We start from the raw sequence: 19034 nt of genomic DNA, 5'->3' as shown, positions 1-19034 counted from the left end.
ATGCAGAACTAATGCAATGTGAGATACAACAATCAAGCAGTGCGTAATGCAGAAATAATGCAATGCGTAGTATACTCCAGCACCTATCACGGTGCTTTAGATGGTCTCTCTGCCACTCGTACTGACTTGCAGTCAGCTCCCGCCAACAGATGCCCCCAACACGGGTATGGTGTAAACCAAAGTGCAGCTCCGCACTCCAGCCCTGGTACTGCCACTCCTTGGCAAGTACGGGCAGCGATATGAGCTGAAGCGGAGGCTCGCGCTGCAAGAATGGGAGAGGACGAGAGCGTCTCTCTCCAAGCCCGCACCCGCCCCAGACGGCCACACACATTACCTGGGGGGTGCAACCTCGCTCTCCTCTACATCGTACGTGGTCTTCCTATGCGAATTTGTGGATTCCGAGCAGTAGGACTCCGGCCCTCCCCCGACGGGGTTGGTTCGAGGTCCAGCTCTGGTAACGCTGGGCTCGGGCCGGCAGCACAGCTCCTCTGGGGTTGTCAGTCCAGGAGGCAGGCGATAACGAAGATCTCAGGCTGCAACAGGGCACACGCACACAGCATCGCTAAGACTCACTTGAACTTCGGGTGTTCACAATCACAGGGCAATCCTCATGAAGGTCTCAGGCTGCACGAAGCACACAGCGGCGCAGAGGCTCACTTGAGTTCCGGGTGCACATGCTCACAGGGCAATCGTCACAAAGGTCTTAGGCTGCAAGATGAAAATGCACAGCGTCACTGAGACTCACTTGGACTCTTGATGTGCCCGCTAACAGTGCAATCCTCACGAAGGTCCCAGGCTGCACAAAGCACACGCACACAGTATTGCTGAGACTCAATTGGATTCCGGGTGCACACGATCACAGGACAATCCTCACGAAGGGCTCAGGCTGCACGAAGCACACGCACACAGCATCGCTGAGACTCACTTGGACTCCAGGTGCCCATGATCATAGGGCAATTCTTATGAGGGTTTCCGGCTGCAAAAAGCACGCGCACACAGTGTTGATGAGACACTCCTGGAAACTTTTGTGTTCCTGAGTTTTCACAACAGGGAGCCAGCTCTCCTTGGGCCCCTGGGGACAAGTTACTTCAGGACACAGCACACAGCAAAGTCCATTCAAGCAGGGGGACACAGCCCACAGCAAAGTCCCTTAGCTTCTCCTTGGTTAAAGCAGCAAACTGCAGGCCAGCCCCAGAACACACAGCAAGGGTCAGTCGTTACCTTCAGTCTCTTCGGCTGTTTCTTTCTTGGCAGAGGTTCCTCTTGACCGCTAAGTCAAGTTTCAATCCTTTTCAGTCTTGATCAATCCAATTCCAACATTCAGGGGTTTCAGCTCTCATAGTTATACTCCTCAATGTCTTTGAAGTCTTTGTGTTCAGGGGGGCACTGGCCCCTTTCCACACCAGTTCTGGTGTCTCCCTGCCAGTGTCACCTTCTTCCTTTGATAGTGGGGGTCTGGATCCTCAATCACTCACCAGGAGATGGGTACATTGTTTTATGGCAGCAGCCCAAGCCTCTTCACTTCCAGGGGCTACTCCTCCACCCTACACTCCAGATGCAGGTCAGCCTGTTGCTGTCTCATCTTCTCCCCTGGGTCAAGACATTGCCCAGATCCTATAACTTTCAGATCCAGACAGTCAATCCACAACCAGGCAGAGACACACTGAAATGTTAGACCACTAAAACCCAGCCACTTCTAAAAAAGTGGTTTCTAAAGACACAATGCAAAAACCACCTTCACGAAAAGATGTGGTATTGAATTTTGAGCTCAGGCACACTAAACTTCACCTCTCCATCTTAAGCCTTTGGGAAGATAGGCTGGAAAACATATTACATAGCCTGCCCCATTCTGTCCTAAGGACAAGATGGCCTTTCAACAGTGAAAGACAAAATGGAGAGTATTTCACTGTCAGGACATGGTGCACACCTCAGTACATGCCCTACCATTCATATACATTGCACCCTGCCCAGGGGGTACCTTGGACCTACCATAAGGGTGCCTGGTGTGCATAGAAAAGAAAGGGTAAGGCCTGGCATGTGGGTGCACTTGTCAGTACACCATGGCAGTTATAAACTGCACGCAAGCACTGCAGTGGCAGGCCTGAGTTCTCTCTTTAAGGCAACTTGTGTGGGTGGCATAATTAGTGCTGCAGGCCCACTAATAGCATTTGCATTACCAGCCCTAGCACACCTAGTGCACTTTAACGGGGACTTTACTAGTAAGGCAAACATACCAATCATGGACAACCAATTACCATTACACTCTATACAGGGAGCACTTGTACTTTGTCACTGATCAGAAGTGGCAAAGTGCCCAAAGCATCTAAGCTGGCAACACCATGTCAGAAAAAGGTGTAGGGGAAAACAAAAAGTTTAGGGAACTTTAGCCAAAAAGGGCCAAGTCCAACAGCAGTCTTCACAATTTCGGACACCCTTAATCTGAAATTGCTTCCCCTGACCTTTGAATCAGATCCCTTTCAAATCTAGTGACATGTCCAATTTTGCACACTCAGAAATTAATATTTACACAGATACTCTCTGCCTCATTAATATAAGAACCATCTGCTCAGCATTTGTTTTTTTTGCCCTTTTCCCTTCCTGTCATATTATGCTTACTTCAAGTTTATTCTGCCCGTATGATGATTTATGACATTGCATGCTATTTCACAACCGAATATACCAACCCAGATATTCCAACTAACTAGGTGCCATTCAAAACACCGTTTACTAATAATGTTAATTTAGTTCTCAAAAGTGTTTTTATTTGGCACAAAAGGAAAACACCCACATAGAAATCATTATAAAGTGCTGCTAAATTAATCTGGATCAATACGCCACCTTTCCAAAGTCTCTCAGAGAAAGCCTCATAGTTACTAGGTTGATTTCCTAGAAACTTGACTCCGTTAATGGCTAGGTAAATGCCACAGCGAAGGCATCTCTGCAAAGAAGCACTAAACCCTTTAATTACGCCTTGGAAACGAGTACAAAAGAATACACTGTGGCTCCTGCTATGACATTTGTCTTGATGAGTTAGAGACTAATAACTCACAAGTGACAGCAGCAAGTGACTCATTATCTCATTTTTCAAAAGTGAAGAGAAAGTTCATAAATGACATTCATAGCTGTGCAGTTGGTATATATATTTTGTTGAGCTCAGTGTGCTATATAATTGTCATTTTGCAGAATGGGATTGTCATGTTGTCATTAAGGCTTTACTGTCTTTGGTATGTCCAGCACCCATTATCGGTAATCAACCGACAAGTCAGAACAGGCCACTTACAGAACATGGGAAAAATGAACCTCACCCCTCTAGTATGTAGTGAATTCAACTATAACCTACATAATTCTAGAATGAAAAAATACCAGGAACAGAAGACAACATACATTTGTACTATTTGTATTTATTTTTTTAAATCAAAGCAACTATCCTTAAAAGCAGGACAGTGGGTGCAAGCAAAAAATGTTATAGGTATGATACCAAGGCCATGTGGGGAGTATGCAGTGGTCCAATGCAGCACAGAGTGCTTTTTCCAATGACTGCAGTCCATAATCATGGAGAAGGAGCTGTCTCTCATGTAAGCTTCCACTTTGTGAAAGGATGCCAGCCCTTTTCATTTGTTGTCATCCAGTCAATAGATTGCAACCCTAATGAGAGGTTTCAAACTATTGATACATTTCATTGCAAATTAAAAGGAATTAGGGGCACACCACTGCAGGCCCCCTGTTCATAATGATTCATAATGAGTCTCAAACTGAAAACTGCGATTGACAAATACATGTGTTACTCACAACTCCCCATTCATGCTAATTGGTTGCAAAGCATGCACTTTGTGAATCACACATTTTGTGACTACCAAACCCCTGTTGTACATCAGGTGCAATGTATTTCGTTATGACCTGCAGCTCTGGGCCTCAACCTGCACTTTTGAAAGTAGCAATAATTGAGAAATAGACCTCGGATCAAACCAATGCACTCCATGTTGACTAACCAGTGTTTGATCAAATTTTGTCTGATAATTTGCGGACAAACAACTTCGTTTTGAGGTAGTAAATGAAGTAAAGAAAGGTATATTAGGTTATAAAAGCATTCAGTCATTAGCATATACTTCATGAACACACACAATCAGACATGGCATATGACAAGTGGCGACTCGCATAGGGCATGCTGCGGGGCGGTGGGGCAGGGCGGGGGAGGGGCAGGGTGGGGGGTAGTAAACTCAGACATGTGACGGAACAGAAGAAAGTAATTATTACGTTCCTCCGTTCCGTCGTATGCCTGAGTTTACTAACCTGCCCCGCAGCATGCCCTATGCCAGCCCCCACTGCATATGGCAATACCTACCAGAGCTTGTGCATTCCGATGTGCAAAGAAATAGGGGAGTGGTGTCCTTCATTGATTAAATAGTTGACAAATCTGTGGACTAAACGGTTGACCACATAAGAGGGTTGAGGCCACATGCACATTCATAGTGACATAAAAGGGTGATTCCATAAGTTATCAATCTACTATTATCCTCTATCATTGGTCTCCCAAAAAAGCTAGAGAAGCATAGCAGTTGCAACTAGGATAGTGTTAAATTAATCCAAATAAACAAACATAAAAATTCAAAGTTTACAGCTCAAAAATAGATAAATAGGTTGATGTCCAGATAGCTGCCCTCCTCCCAATCAGGACAACTTCTGTTTCTACAGCATTACACTAAAGTCAGTTCCTTCCCATACACGCCTTGATTTCCAAAATACAGTGCAGAAGAAATGAAGCGTCCCCTGTAGTCCACTAAGCTTGAACAAAAGTTGAGAATCAACACCATAGTATAACATTGTGCAAAGTTGTAAACCATCAGACAGGAGGAGAGAGTCTAGTGGCTTGACAAGAAGTTTAAAAAGGTACAAGAAAAGTGCAATATAGCGGTGGAGCAGTATTTTTTCAGCCGCTAGATAGTACAACTCCTGCTCCTTGTAATTTATTTATTATTCCCAATTTTAAAAAAAAATACTTAGGTACTCAGCAACAAAGTGCTACTGATGCTTGCTTTTCTTGTGCACTTCTCTGTTGCTTTAGTTTACGTTTCAATTTGCCATTGTAACATGGTCATATGTCTTATTAGAACACTAAATTAAAAATGGCCACCAATGTCAAAACGCATGCATGTATGTTGGTAGCAATCTAGGAATAGTTTTTAGCTCTTGCCTACTAGACAGCACAAGCTGCTCTTTTGCAAAAGACCATTTTGTGAGCTTCCAGTGGGCTTGCAGCCCGTCCATTGCCTACCATTGGTTGACTTTGTTGTCACTCTCATTTCCTGTTTTTTGTCGGCTTCTGTGAGTTGATCTTCCTTTTCTTTTGTTTGTCTCTCCCCTGGAGCATGTTCTCATTACTTGTGTCCTTCCCCTTCTTAGATTTTGGCTGCTACTTTTCTTTTCACACTGTTTATCACACTGTGCAGCCAAACTGTGGAATCAGATGCCAATTGCTATGTGACTACAGTCCAACAGGCAGCATTTTAGGAAATTGCTAAAATCCTGATTGTTCCCCATCTAACTAAGTCGCCGAATTCAACGGTGCAGTCCCTCTTCACACTTCTCAGTGCCAAGACACCTCGGCAATCGAGCAATTTATAAACATATCTTATCTTTTCTTATTGGTTAAGCTATGCATAAGATTATATGTGTTTTCCCCCTCTCTCCTTCCTATATTTCTTTTTTTGCATCCATCTCACTGCATATTGATCTCTGTTGACCATGTGATTCTACCCACCCAACTCCATGTTGTGCTTGCTATTGAGTGCTTCTCCCTGACATCGCTTTCTCTACGTAGCGTTCCTCTCTCCAGACCAGTGCACCAGTTCCTCTCTCTTGCCTTGCTTACCACAACCCTCTGCGTTGCATCCCACATCCACACTCTCAGTATTGTTTCCACCAACACTCTGTGTTGTATCTGTTCCTTAGGTGGTTCTTCCTCAACCTGTTCTCCTTGTTTTCCTTCCCCCGCCCACCTTTAGAAAGAAAGAAAAAAATCACCTTTGCAATAGTTTTTATTTACCAGTTCAACTCGGACCAGTAAATGAAAAGGAAAAAAAGAACCTGAGATATTTTGAAAGCATGACCATGTGTGCGGAGTAAGCCTACAAAATGACCTAGTAGCGTCCCAGTGCCTTTTTTGTTTCCTCTTTAGCCATTCTACACAGCATTGGGGATGCTGTACAGCATTGCTAAAAACCAATGACAACACCCATAGGTCCCAAAAGCGAAACCTATTGGCTTTGCAAAGTCTGTTCTTTTGCAGAAAATGCTTTCCAAGATTGCCAGCCATGCCTGTACAGTACCAATATCTCAGTCTTTTACAGCCAAGACCTATTGTCTTTGCTAATGCTAAATCCTATTTAAGGAAGAGGTTAAAGGCAAATTACTTATTCTCGGAAATATGAGTATGAATATCTTATTTAGGTAGTTTACTGGAAAAGTTTTTTCCTCGTATGCTCCAATTTCATTGTAAATGTTTGCAATAGAATATGTCAATGTTTGTATTTTGTGCAAAGTTGTGCCTATTTATTTCATACTTTTTGTTTCTAGTTAGCTTTGGGCTCATTTCTAACACTGAAAGAGCCACAACATATTTATTAAATCAATGAAGCAGCCTAAAGCAGGTTAAACCCCAAATCTTGGAAAGTGGTAATTATCACAATATTTTCTGTCTAAGGCTGTTTCGTTTCAATAGAGTTTTAAAATGGGGCATTCCACAATGAGTTTCCTTGTTTTCAATGTTTGTTAGAGGAGTATTTCATATTATTTCTTTGTAATACTGTAAAAGATGTAAAAGAACTGGTTCGTTTTAAAAGGTATTGTTAGACCCGTCTGCTTCTGAGAGTCCCCTCACCACTATGATTTCTTTTGTTCCCCTGTACCTCCCAAAATTTGTCGCTTTTTGTTTGTCTACCAGGACTTTTTATGTGTTGTTTCATGGGGTTAGATGTTCCTTGACGCCCAGTTGCTCACAAGGTTTGTGGCACCTATTTACGAGGCGCCTGGCCCAAACCTGTGGCATTACAAGCTGGGGTTGTCAACCTGTGTAAATGAACTTAAAATGGTGGACACCCTTTTTCCTCATGTGAAGTGACTCCCCTTTGGAGCCTTCATGAACCCTGGCCTTTTGAGGTTTTGGCGCCCTTTGTTTGGCGCGCATTTCTGACAGGAATTCCTTTATTTTCCTCAGGTACACAAAATGGCTGCTCTAGAACCCCAGTACGGTGGCTGTGAGTGTCCTAAATACCCCTCAAGAGTGCCATGTCATTGCCACAGCCAGAGAAAGTTCTAGAACCTTCTGGCTCGTGCCAGTACCCCAGGGCACTGGCTATATAAGGCCCAGTCCCTGGCGGCCATTTTAGATGATGATGATGAGACTGGCTGGAGATTAGTTCAGACTAGAGAAGAGATTCCAGACTTGACACCAGATTGACACCTGCCCTGTTGACCCCTGAGGTGGCTGGTAGCGCAGGCAGTAGAGCAGCAAAGGGTTGCTGGCGTTGTGTCTGACTGGCGTTCCAGTCAGCTACGTGAGAAGTGACCTAGCGCCTACAGCGCCTGCCCAGCGAGTACCTCATTGCCCCCAAAGACTGTGGCCAGATTCGTGTGCCTCTCCGCCCTCCCCCGGTGGTGAACTGTGATCGATTTATCGAGTCGCGAGGCGAGAGCAAGTTCGCTGCGACCGCGATCGTCAGCTGTGCCCCCTTTGCGACAGGTGCCTCTAGAGGGGAGCTCGGACGTCTCCGAGCCCCACCAGCGTAGAGCGCTGCCTGCGCAGATTGAAGGTGAGGTGGTGCGCCGGGGCGGGGAAAGGCCGGCCTTCGTTGGGCGGGACTAGTGTCTCTGCCACTCCCCAGTGACCCGGGAGATGTAGCTGTGGGAGGGAACCACCTTGAATGCGGAAGTCGGAGGGAGGTCCGTGGAGCCCCTGAGAGCCCCGTCGCTAACGAGAGGAGTGCTGTGCCCGACTGAATCGTATCTTGATTGCAGCCGATGTGAGGTGGGCCCGTTTCCTCATAGTGAATGCAGCGTTGTGAAGGAACTGTGAACCGGCATTTACTTGACTGTGCGCGAAGGTTGTGTGACCTCTCCGGCAGCCCGTTCGTCAGTCTAATGACTTTGAACTGGTGCCGCCTGTGCTCAAGTGGTGCTAAAGCCCGTAGGCGCGCATAGACTTCACCGGCAAAGCAGAGATCCTATCCCGGTGACCGCCGAGTGCAAATGATGTATTTACTGTGTTTCTTTGTCTTCTAGATATACGCGCATACGCCTTGAGTGATTATTAAAGAGTCCCAAACCTTATTTTGTGCTCAGAGAAGCCGTATACCTGGTCATTGAAAACAGCATAAACTGTAAGAGTTATCTTTCCCATTTGGAACGTATTGCAGATGTAATGATTCTAAAGTATTTAATTGGTGGCAGCGATACCAGAAGAAACATGTGGTTGTTTATTTAAATGAACCAATATTTATTCTGATATTTATTCTGATATTTATTGTGATACTCATTCCTGAAGTTATTCTATTTATTAATACTATTTATTACCAGAACTGTATGACCAAAAGAAATGTATATGTGCTTTCCCAGTCAACCCTATTTACAACAAAGAACTTTTATATAAAGGAATCGTATTTTTCTACAGCAGTGGTGTGGTGTCCTTCTTTTTGGTGTGGATGTACAAGGAGTTATTATTGGGTCAGAGCCGGCTTAACACTACAGCCTTCACTTGCCTTGTCACTTTAGCCAAGCTACCCCCTTTGTGCTGGGCTTGCCCATCGCAGGTCCAACATAAAATTGGTGCTCAGCGGGTGGGATTGTGAGCCGTGCTTGTTTTGAACCCCATAATAATTCAGTGTGCACCACAGGTACACATCCGGAGTTTTCTCCAAGCGGCCCTCAAATTCAACGTTTTGCTTTTTCCAAATTCTTTCCTGGAGGTGGGTGGAAGTGACCCTCAAAGTTCTTATCCTGGTCACCTACTTCGGGGTGGTGGTCCACACTTTTCACTGACAAGATGGAATTCGAAATGTCAGAGCTGGAGACCTATACTGTGGCACAGCTCAAGGATTTCTGGCAGGAGAGGGGAGTGTTTGTCAGGCGAGGGGCCAAAAGAGAGGAGCTCCGTACTATTCTGCGAGCATGGGTGGAAGCACACACGGAGGGAACGGTGGAGGAGGAGGAATCGGACAGAGGTACTGTCATTGATAGGACTGCGGAATGTCCCCCGGGGGTGGGTGAGATGTCAATCAGCCCCAAGGCATCCTCACGGGAGGGCAGCAGTGTGTCATCGAGAGGGTTGTCAGAAACCGAGTTAGCTGACAGGAGAGAGGAAAGACTGTTAAGGTGGGAAATAGCAAAAATGGAGTTGGAAGAAAGGAGGGAGGGGAGGAGGTTGGAACACGAGTTCAAGCTACGAGAATTCAAATTCCAGGCCCCTAATATCACTCCGAAGGGTGTCGAGTCAAAGGAATTTGCCAGGGTGCCCAGGCCCCATTTACCCAAGGACGTAGTCGCCAGTTATACCGCTGGAGATGACATAGCCAAGTGGGTGGCAGCCTATGAGTTCTCCTTAAGAGCCCATGGGATCCATGAGAAGCATTGGGGTGGTGGATTATACCGGTACATGCCTCCGACAGGTAGGGATGCCCTATTGGCCCTAGACCGGGAGGAACAGGTTAATTACCCCGCCATGAAGGTGGCGCTCATTAGGAAGTTTGGGTTGACCCCCGAGAAATACCGGCAAAGGTTTAGGGGCAGCCACAAGCTGAGCTCACAGAATTGGGTTGACTTCCTGGATTTTGCCAAGAAAGCCCTGGATGGGTGGGTCCAAGGTAATGAGGTGGAGGACTATCGAGGGTTGTACGACCTGATACTCAAGGAACATCTACTCGAGAAATGTCTTCCCGAGCTGAGGCAACACCTGGTAGACAGCAAACTTACTTGCCCCCGTAAGCTTGCTGAGGAGGCGGACATTTGGGCAAGTACCCGAGTGTCCACGAAGGGGACGGGAGGAGATTCTCAGAAGTCCGCTCCCCAGAAGAAAGAGGGGGGAGATAACAAGAAGCAGGAGTTCTCCAAAGGCCCCCAAAATACCTTTAAGGGGAAAAGTTTCTTCTCCACTTCTAAGGCTAACCCGCAGAAGAACCCTAATCCTGGCCAGAGTCAGCAGCCAAGGGTTATCCATTACTATGAGTGCGGTGGTATTGGACATTATAAGGGAGACGTGAAATGCCCAAAGAGACCACCCCCTCCCACTGGAGGAAAGGCCCCGGGAGTCCCTAGTGTAGCGCTCGGGGAGGAGATGCCCTTAGTTAAGGGGGGGGAGTGGGCGGGTGTCACCTTAGTGTCCCTGGGTGATCGGGAGATGGTTCCAAAGATCCAGGTGCCCTCAAATACTACCAAGTATGGGCAATGGGTCACCATCAATGGCCATAGAGGGGAAGCTCTGAGAGATACAGGAGCCAGTATGACTATGGTAAGGAGTCATCTGGTGTCCTCAGAGCAGGTGATTTCAGGCGTACTTCATCCAGCCGTGATGGCTGATGGCAGAATGGGCCACTATCCTGTGGCCGAGATTCCCTTTGAGTGGGGAGGGGTTGCAGGTTCACTTCGAGTTGCCGTAAGCCCCGCCGTGCCAGTCGATTGTCTGCTGGGCAATGATATGGAGCACAATGCTTGGAAGGAGGTGGAATACCGGACTCATACTGAGATGCTGGGTACACCTGATTGGGCCTGTGTGAGTACCAGGTCTGCGGCTGCTCGGGAGGAGAAGTCGCGTGGGTTGGTTCCTGGAACAATGGCCCACCCAGCTGCTGGATGAGGGAACATTTCGAGGACAGGAGGAGCCTGCCTCGATGTCCATGCCCCGTGAGACAGATAGGCCACCTGTGGAGGTGGACCCGGAGTCCGCGGAGGAGGACATGGTTCCGTTGGAGGACTTGCCTATCCCCGCTGAGTGGCGAGTGGAAGGAGGACCATCCAGGGAGGAACTGAGCAAGGGACAAAGGGAATGTCCCACCCTCGAGGGTCTGAGGCAACAGGCTGAAGCCCAGGCAGCAGGTAATGAGTCTGGGAACTATCGTGTTTACTGGGAGGATGGTCTCCTCTACAGTGAACCCAGGGCCCCAGTGCACGGATTGTCACAGGCCCTGGTAGTCCCACAGTGTTACCGAGCCTTCCTATTAGAGTTGGCTCATGAGATTCCCTTGGCAGGACACTTGGGTCAGGACAAGACCTTTGCCCGGCTTGTCCCCCACTTTTATTGGCCTCGAATGAGGGTGGCGTCTGACACATACTGTCGGTCGTGCGTGTCATGCCAAGCCAGTGGGAAAACAGGGACGAAGCTGAAGGCTCCCCTGGAACCACTTCCCGTCGTTGGCACCCCCTTTGAAAGGGTGGGCATCGACATTGCTGGGACCCTAGATCCACCTACATCATCCGGTCACAGGTTTATCCTGGTCCTGGTGGATCACGCCACAAGGTATCCAGAGGCAATTCCTCTGAGAACCATTACTGCACCAGTAGTGGCCAAGGCCCTGATGGGGATCTTTACCCGAGTGGGATTCCCCAAGGAAGTTGTGTCCGACAGGGGGACCAACTTCCTGTCAGCATATATGCGGGCCATGTGGAAGGAGTGTGGAGTGACTTACAGGTTCACCACTCCTTATCACCCACAGACCAATGGTCTTGTGGAAAGGTTCAACCAAACCTTGAAGGGTATGATCAGAAGTCTACCCGAAAGCCTGCGGAGGAAATGGGACGTCCTCCTACCCTGTTTGCTCTTTTCCTACAGGGAAGTGCCGCAAAAGGGAGTGGGCTTCAGCCCCTTTGAGCTTTTGTACGGGCACCCTGTACGTGGACCTCTCAGCCTGGTGAGGGACTCCTGGGAAAGGTCTCCCCGGAAAGTTCCCCAGGATGTGGTGAGCTACATGCTGGCCTTCCGAAGCCAAATGGCTAAGTTGTGGAAGCAAGCTTCTGACAACTTGGAAGCCAGTCAGGCAGTTATGAAAGCGTGGTATGACCACAACGCTCACCCAGTGGAGTTGGAGCCTGGCCAGAAGGTGTGGGTGATGGAGCCTGGAGAGCTGAGTGCCCTCCAGGATCGTTGGACAGGCCCCTACGAGGTATTGGAGAAGAAGGGCAAGTCTACCTATCTGGTGGACGTAAAGACCCCTCGGCATCCGCATCGGGTGTTACATGCCAATCGCCTCAAGCCCCACTACGAGAGGCCCGAAGTCATGTTGGTTATGATGACTGACGGATCGGAGGAAGAGGACACGGAGCCTCTCCCCGACCTTTTTGCATCTCAAGAAAAGGATGAGTCAGTGGACGGAGTGAAACTCTCGCCAACCCTGACTCCTGAGCAGCAGGAGGAATGTCGCCAGGTCTTGGGGTCATTCGCCCTCTGGTCTCCCTTGTCCCGGGTAAGACCCACTTGTGTACCCATGATGTGGACACAGGGGACAGCCCACCTGTGAAGTCAAAGTCTTACCGGCTGTCTGACAAGGTGAAGGCCAGTATCCAAAGCGAAGTAGCTAAGATGCTGGAGCTAGGAGTCATCGAACCTTCAAGTAGCCCTTGGTCTAGCCCGGTGGTGTTAGTTCCTAAAGCTGCCCCACCTGGCACCACACCAGAATTGAGATTCTGTGTGGACTACCGAGGACTAAATTCGGTAACCAAAACGGATGCTCATCCGATCCCTCGGGCGGATGAATTGATTGACCGGTTGGGAGCTGCCCAATATCTCAGTACCATTGACCTCACTGCAGGGTACTGGCAGATTCCCATGTCTAATGGAGCCAAGGAAAGGTCAGTCTTCTCCACACCTGATGGACACTACCAGTTTTGCGTCATGCCCTTTGGGCTCAAGAACGCTCCTGCCACTTTTCAGCGGCTGGTGAACACGATCCTCACCGGGATGGAGTCATTCTCTGCTGCTTACTTGGATGACATAGCTGTCTTCAGTAGCAGCTGGGAGGATCACTTGCAGCACTTGCAAGCCGTTCTCCAGACCCTGGAACGGGCTGGCTTGACGATCAAGGCCAGCAAATGTCAGATTGGACAGGGGTCGGTAGTGTACTTAGGACACTTGGTGGGCCGGGGAACGGTGCAGCCCCTTCAGGCGAAGATTGAGGCAATCATGGCCTGGAAACCCCCCAAGACCCAGACTGAGGTCCGAGCCTTCCTGGGCCTCACAGGTTACTACAGACGATTTGTGAAGGGGTATGGCACTATCGTGGCTCCCCTTACAGAACTCACGGCTAAAAAGCAACCCAGGAGAGTCATTTGGACGGAGGCTTGCCAGCGAGCCTTCGACACTCTGAAACAAGCATTGTGTAAAGCTCCAGTCCTGAAGGCTCCAGATTTTTCAAAAGAGTTCATTGTCCAGACAGATGCATCCGACATTGGCATTGGGGCGGTGCTATCGCAACTCAATGAAGAGGGTCTGGATCAGCCCGTGGTCTTTCTGTCACGAAGACTGCTTCCCCGGGAACAGAGGTGGAGTACCATCGAGCGGGAAGCCTTTGCGGTGGTCTGGGCACTGAAGAAGCTGCAACCATATTTGTTTGGTTCACACTTCCTTGTTCAGACAGACCACCGACCCCTTCGTTGGCTCATGCAAATGAAGGGGGAAAATCCCAAACTGTTGAGGTGGTCTATCTCCCTACAGGGAATGGACTTTCGGGTGGAACACCGGCCCGGAGTTGACCACGCCAATGCAGCCGGTCTCTCCAGGTATTTCCGCCTTAGTGTTGAGGACTCCCAAGGGGTTGGGTAGCTCTCCCCACTTTCAGCTGGGGGGGGCGCGTGTTAGACCCGTCTGCTTCTGAGAGTCCCCTCACCACTATGATTTCTTTTGTTCCCCTGTACCTCCCAAAATTTGTCGCTTTTTGTTTGTCTACCAGGACTTTTTATGTGTTGTTTCATGGGGTTAGATGTTCCTTGACGCCCAGTTGCTCACAAGGTTTGTGGCACCTATTTACAAGGCGCCTGGCCCAAACCTGTGGCATTACAAGCTGGGGTTGTAAACCTGTGTAAATGAACTTAAAATGGTGGACACCCTTTTTCCTCATATGAAGTGACTCCCATTGGAGCCTTCATGAACCCTGGCCTTTTGAGGTTTTGGCGCCCTTTGTTTGGCGCGCATTTCTGACAGGAATTCCTTTATTTTCCTCAGGTACACAAAATGGCTGCTCTAGAACCCCAGTACGGTGGCTGTGAGTGTCCTAAATACCCCTCAAGAGTGCCATGTCATTGTCACAGTCAGAGAAAGTTCTAGAACCTTCTGGCTCGTGCCAGTACCCCAGGGCACTGGCTATATAAGGCCCAGTCCCTGGCGGCCATTTTAGATGATGATGATGAGATTGGATGGAGATTAGTTCAGACTAGAGAAGAGATTCCAGACTTGACACCAGATTGACACCTGCCCTGTTGACCCCTGAGGTGGCTGGTAGCGCAGGCAGTAGAGCAGCAAAGGGTTGCTGGCGTTGTGTCTGACTGGCGTTCCAGTCAGCTACGTGAGAAGTGACCTAGCGCCTACAGCGCCTGCCCAGCGAGTACCTCATTGCCCCCAAAGACTGTGGCCAGATTCGTGTGCCTCTCTGCCCCCCCGGTGGTGAACTGTGATCGATTTATCGAGTCGCGAGGCGAGAGCAAGTTCGCCGCGACCGCGATCGTCAGGTGTGCCCCTTTTGCGACAGGTGCCTCTAGAGGGGAGCTCGGACGTCTCCGAGCCCCACCAGCGTAGAGCGCTGCCTGCGCAGATTGAAGGTGAGGTGGTGCGCCGGGGCGGGGAAAGGCCGGCCTTTGTTGGGCGGGACTAGCGTCTCTGCCACTCCCCAGTGACCCGGGAGCTGTAGCTGTGGGCGGGAACCACCCTGAATGCGGAAGTCGGAGGGAGGTCCGTGGAGCCCCTGAGAGCCCCGTCGCTAACGAGAGGAGTGCTGTGCCCGACTGAATCGTATCTTGATTGCAGCCGATGTGAGGTGGGCCCGTTTCCTCATAGTGAATGCAGCGTTGTGAAGGAACTGTGAACCGGCATTTACTTGACTGTGCGCGAAGGTTGTGTGACCTCTCCGGCAGCCCGTTCGTCAGTCTAATGACTTTGAACTGGTGCCGCCTGTGCTCAAGTGGTGCTAAAGCCCGTAGGCGCGCATAGACTTCACCGGCAAAGCAGAGATCCTATCCCGGTGACCGCCGAGTGCAAATGATGTATTTACTGTGTTTCCTTGTCTTCTAGATATACGCGCATACGCCTTGAGTGATTATTAAAGAGTCCCAAACCTTATTTTGTGCTCAGAGAAGCCGTATACCTGGTCATTGAAAACAGCATAAACTGTAAGAGTTATCTTTCCCATTTGGAACGTATTGCAGATGTAATGATTCTAAAGTATTTAATTGGTGGCAGCGATACCAGAAGAAAAGGTTTAGCGTCCCTGACTATTAAAGTAGCAGATTGGAAATTGTTAACTTAATGTTTGTGGACGTGGTCTAGCTTCAGGGGGATAATTCTCTATACCATCATACAAAGAACTAAAATACACACTAGGCAAAGTGAACCACTGAATCACAACTTAATAAAATTAAAGGCACAATTGAATATAACAGTCAAACGATTTTTGTCATATTAAAAATGATCATAGAATTTATTATTACGTCCCGATTGGGTTACAATCTAAAACGTTATCACAAATTAAATTTAAAAAACCACCTAACGTGGTAATACAATGAAATGTCACAAACAAGTAAAAGTTAAAAAACAGTCGACGCAGCGTTTCGGTGCTTTTTTTCTCTTGACACCTTCTTCAGGACCTTAAAACATTTGACTCCATTATCTCTGTGTTTTAAAATTGATGCGTTTCAAATGGTTTCCACAAGTACTACGAGCTGCTCAGGTATTTCATTTATCCTTGAGCTCTCATTATAGAGATACGAACTTCTGAGTGCACGGAGGAGCCACCTTTATCCAATTGTTCTCCTTGTGGGCGGAAGAAGAGATCTTGTGTTCAGATTACGGCCTCCCTGCTCCTCCGTGCTATCGTCTTCCTGGGGATTCGAATCCTGGATGGATGCACTTTCAAATTTCTGCTTGCTCCAAAGGCTCTACCATGAGCCCCAAACATCAATCCTGTCCTCATCCATCGCACAGCTCCACGTACGAGACTCCTTGGATAGCGAGTCTTGTGGCCCCCGTTTCTTTGGGGTGGTGCAACCCAGCGGCAGGACCGCCGCTAATGTATTACGCTCCATGGGGTTGCCAAGTAGCGGGTAGCACCCGAGCCTGCGGGCGCCTTCCCCTAAGCATTAGTTGGTATGGGCAGTTGCGGCATCCTTGGGGGTCACGGAAGTGAAACAGCAGCCGTACATGGGATCGAGGACGGGCCCACTTGCGGAGTCCATACACGACTTGATTATGTGCTTTCCGCACCACACTTCCCAGAATGCACAGTCTCATTTGAGCCTCCCATTGGTGGGTGTGTTATATGGAAAATGGAGAAGTGGGTCAGCAGTTGCGCACACCGCTTCCGTTAAAGCCCCTGAAGAGAAGCATATGGAGCTTCGAAACGCGTCGGGCAGATCCATTACGGAGCGGCATCTACAAGTGGATCTCCCGTCCTTACCCATACATAATTCAAGCTGCTGCTCGTGTGCTACTCAAAAGTGGACAACCTTGGAGCGACAATTTATACGCGGCCGTCCAGCCGCGGAGTATGCACCACCCCGTCATCCTTGGGGGTCACGGAAGTTAAACAGCAGCCGTACATGGGATCGAGGACGGGCCCACTTGCGGAGTCCATACAGGACTTGATTATGTGCTTTCCGCACCACACTTCCCAGAATGCACAGTCTCATTTGAGCCTCCCATTGGTGGGTGTGTTATATGGAAAATGTAGAAGTGGGTCAGCGGTTGCGCACACCGCTTCCGTTAAAGCCCCTGAAGAGAAGCATATGGAGGTTCGAAACGCGTCGGGCAGATCCATTACGGAGCGGCATCTACAAGTGGATCCCCGTCCTTACCCATACATAAATCAAGCTGCTGCTTGTGTGCTATTCAAAGGTGGACCACTTTGGAGCGACAATATATATCCATACTGAGGAGCAAGTAGTTCTCTTGCCACTGTATCCCATTGATTTTGTTAAGGAAGTCCCCTGTGTCTTTAATGTAACCTGGCAAGTTTTGCACATACGGCTGTAGAAAATAATCTACAGATTTAGATACATTTTCCAGTGTGCTGCCCCTGGATGACACTATAGGCCTACCTGGTGGTCTAGTGGCATTTTTATGGATTTTAGGCAGGAGATACAGTGCAGGAATGTTCGGGTCCTTGCAAAAGTTTACATGTATTCACTGTACTCCAACAATTCTTGAAAATCGTGGAGTACAGTGAATGTTCGGGTCCTTGCAAAAGTTTACATGTATTCACTGTACTCCAACAATTCTTGAAAATCGTGGAGTACAGTGAATACATGTATTTATACTGCAAGGACCCTAAAATTCCTGCACTGTATCTCCTGCCTAAAATCCATAAAAATGCCACTAGACCACCAGGTAGGCCTATAGTGTCATCCAGGGGCAGCACACTGGAAAATTTATCTAAATATGTAGATTATTTTCTACAGCCGTATTAGCAAAACTTGCCAGGTTACATTAAAGACACGGGGGACTTCCTTAACAAAATCAATGGGATACAGTGGCAAGAGAACTACTTGCTCCTCAGTATGGATGTGTGTAGCCTTTACACCAGCATCCCACAGAATGCTGGTGTTGATGCCTGCAGACACTTCTTAAAACAAAGATCCTAGTCATATCTGTTACACACAGAGATGGTACTAGATATGATTTCGATTTGTTTGAAAAACAACTTTTTTATCTTTGACAAAATCTTGTACAGACAAACCCAGGGGACGGCAATGGGGACCTGCTTCGCCCCCAGCTTTGCAGGTCTTTACCTCGGCTGGTGGGAGGAGCAGGTGGTCCGGAAAATCACATTGTACCAAGACCATGTCGTCCTCTGGGCCAGGTACATTGATGACATTTTTTGTATCTGGAAGGGAGACCAATTGGAGGCAGATGAATTTTTCCAAGTATTGAACGCTAATAGATTTAATCTACAGTTCACTAGCGAGAGCAGCAAACAAAAAATTATTTTCCTAGATTTGGAAATTTTTATTGAGAAAAACATCATACACAGCAAACTCCACAGGAAAAAGACAGCCGGCAATAGTTTGTTACTCTCACAAAGTTGTCATCCTAGAAATCTGGTTGCTAGCATTCCGTTTGGCGAGCTTTTGCGCGCCAAGCGTAATTGTAGCTCACTTGAGGACTATCATAAAGAGGAAGAAACAATGTGCAACAGGTTTAGAGACAGAGGGTACAAGGAAGACACTATTCTAGCGGCAGTGGATAAGGTGAAGATTCTCAACAGAGATGCGCTTTTAAATAAGCCTAAAGAGAACAAGGAAACTGACAACAAACTTAGATTTGTAACAACGTACCACAACCAGGCTTGGGAGGTCAGAAAAAGTTTAAACAAATTCTGGGAAATTTTGAGAACAGACGAGGACCTAAAAGAATATGTAGACCTCTATCCATCAGTCACCTTTAGACGTTGTAAATCATTAAAAGATAACCTCACAAACAGTTCCATAAAAGAAAACAAACGAAAGAAGGTTTTTTCACCTGCATGAGGTGTAAAGCCTGTAAGTTCAGTCAGAACTGTAGACCATAAAACTAAGGAAGGATAAACCAGGCTTTAAAATTTCCAGACATTTTTCCTGTGATACCAAATTTGCTGTGTACGCTCTAAGATGCCCTTGTGATCTTTATTACATAGGAAGTACCACCAAAAAAGTAAAATTACGTATCCTTGAGCATCTTAGAGCAATTACTCACAATGACAGGCAGTACCCAGTTGCTCGCCACTTCCATGAACTACACAACCAGAACCCCAATCTCCTCAAATTTTGTGTGTTGGATTCAGTGCCCCTAAGGGAAAGAGGGGGAAATCACA

Source organism: Lissotriton helveticus, chromosome 11 (assembly GCF_964261635.1).
Source record: "Lissotriton helveticus chromosome 11, aLisHel1.1, whole genome shotgun sequence".
NCBI lineage: Eukaryota > Metazoa > Chordata > Amphibia > Caudata > Salamandridae > Lissotriton > Lissotriton helveticus.
This window is presented reverse-complemented; position numbering follows the sequence as displayed.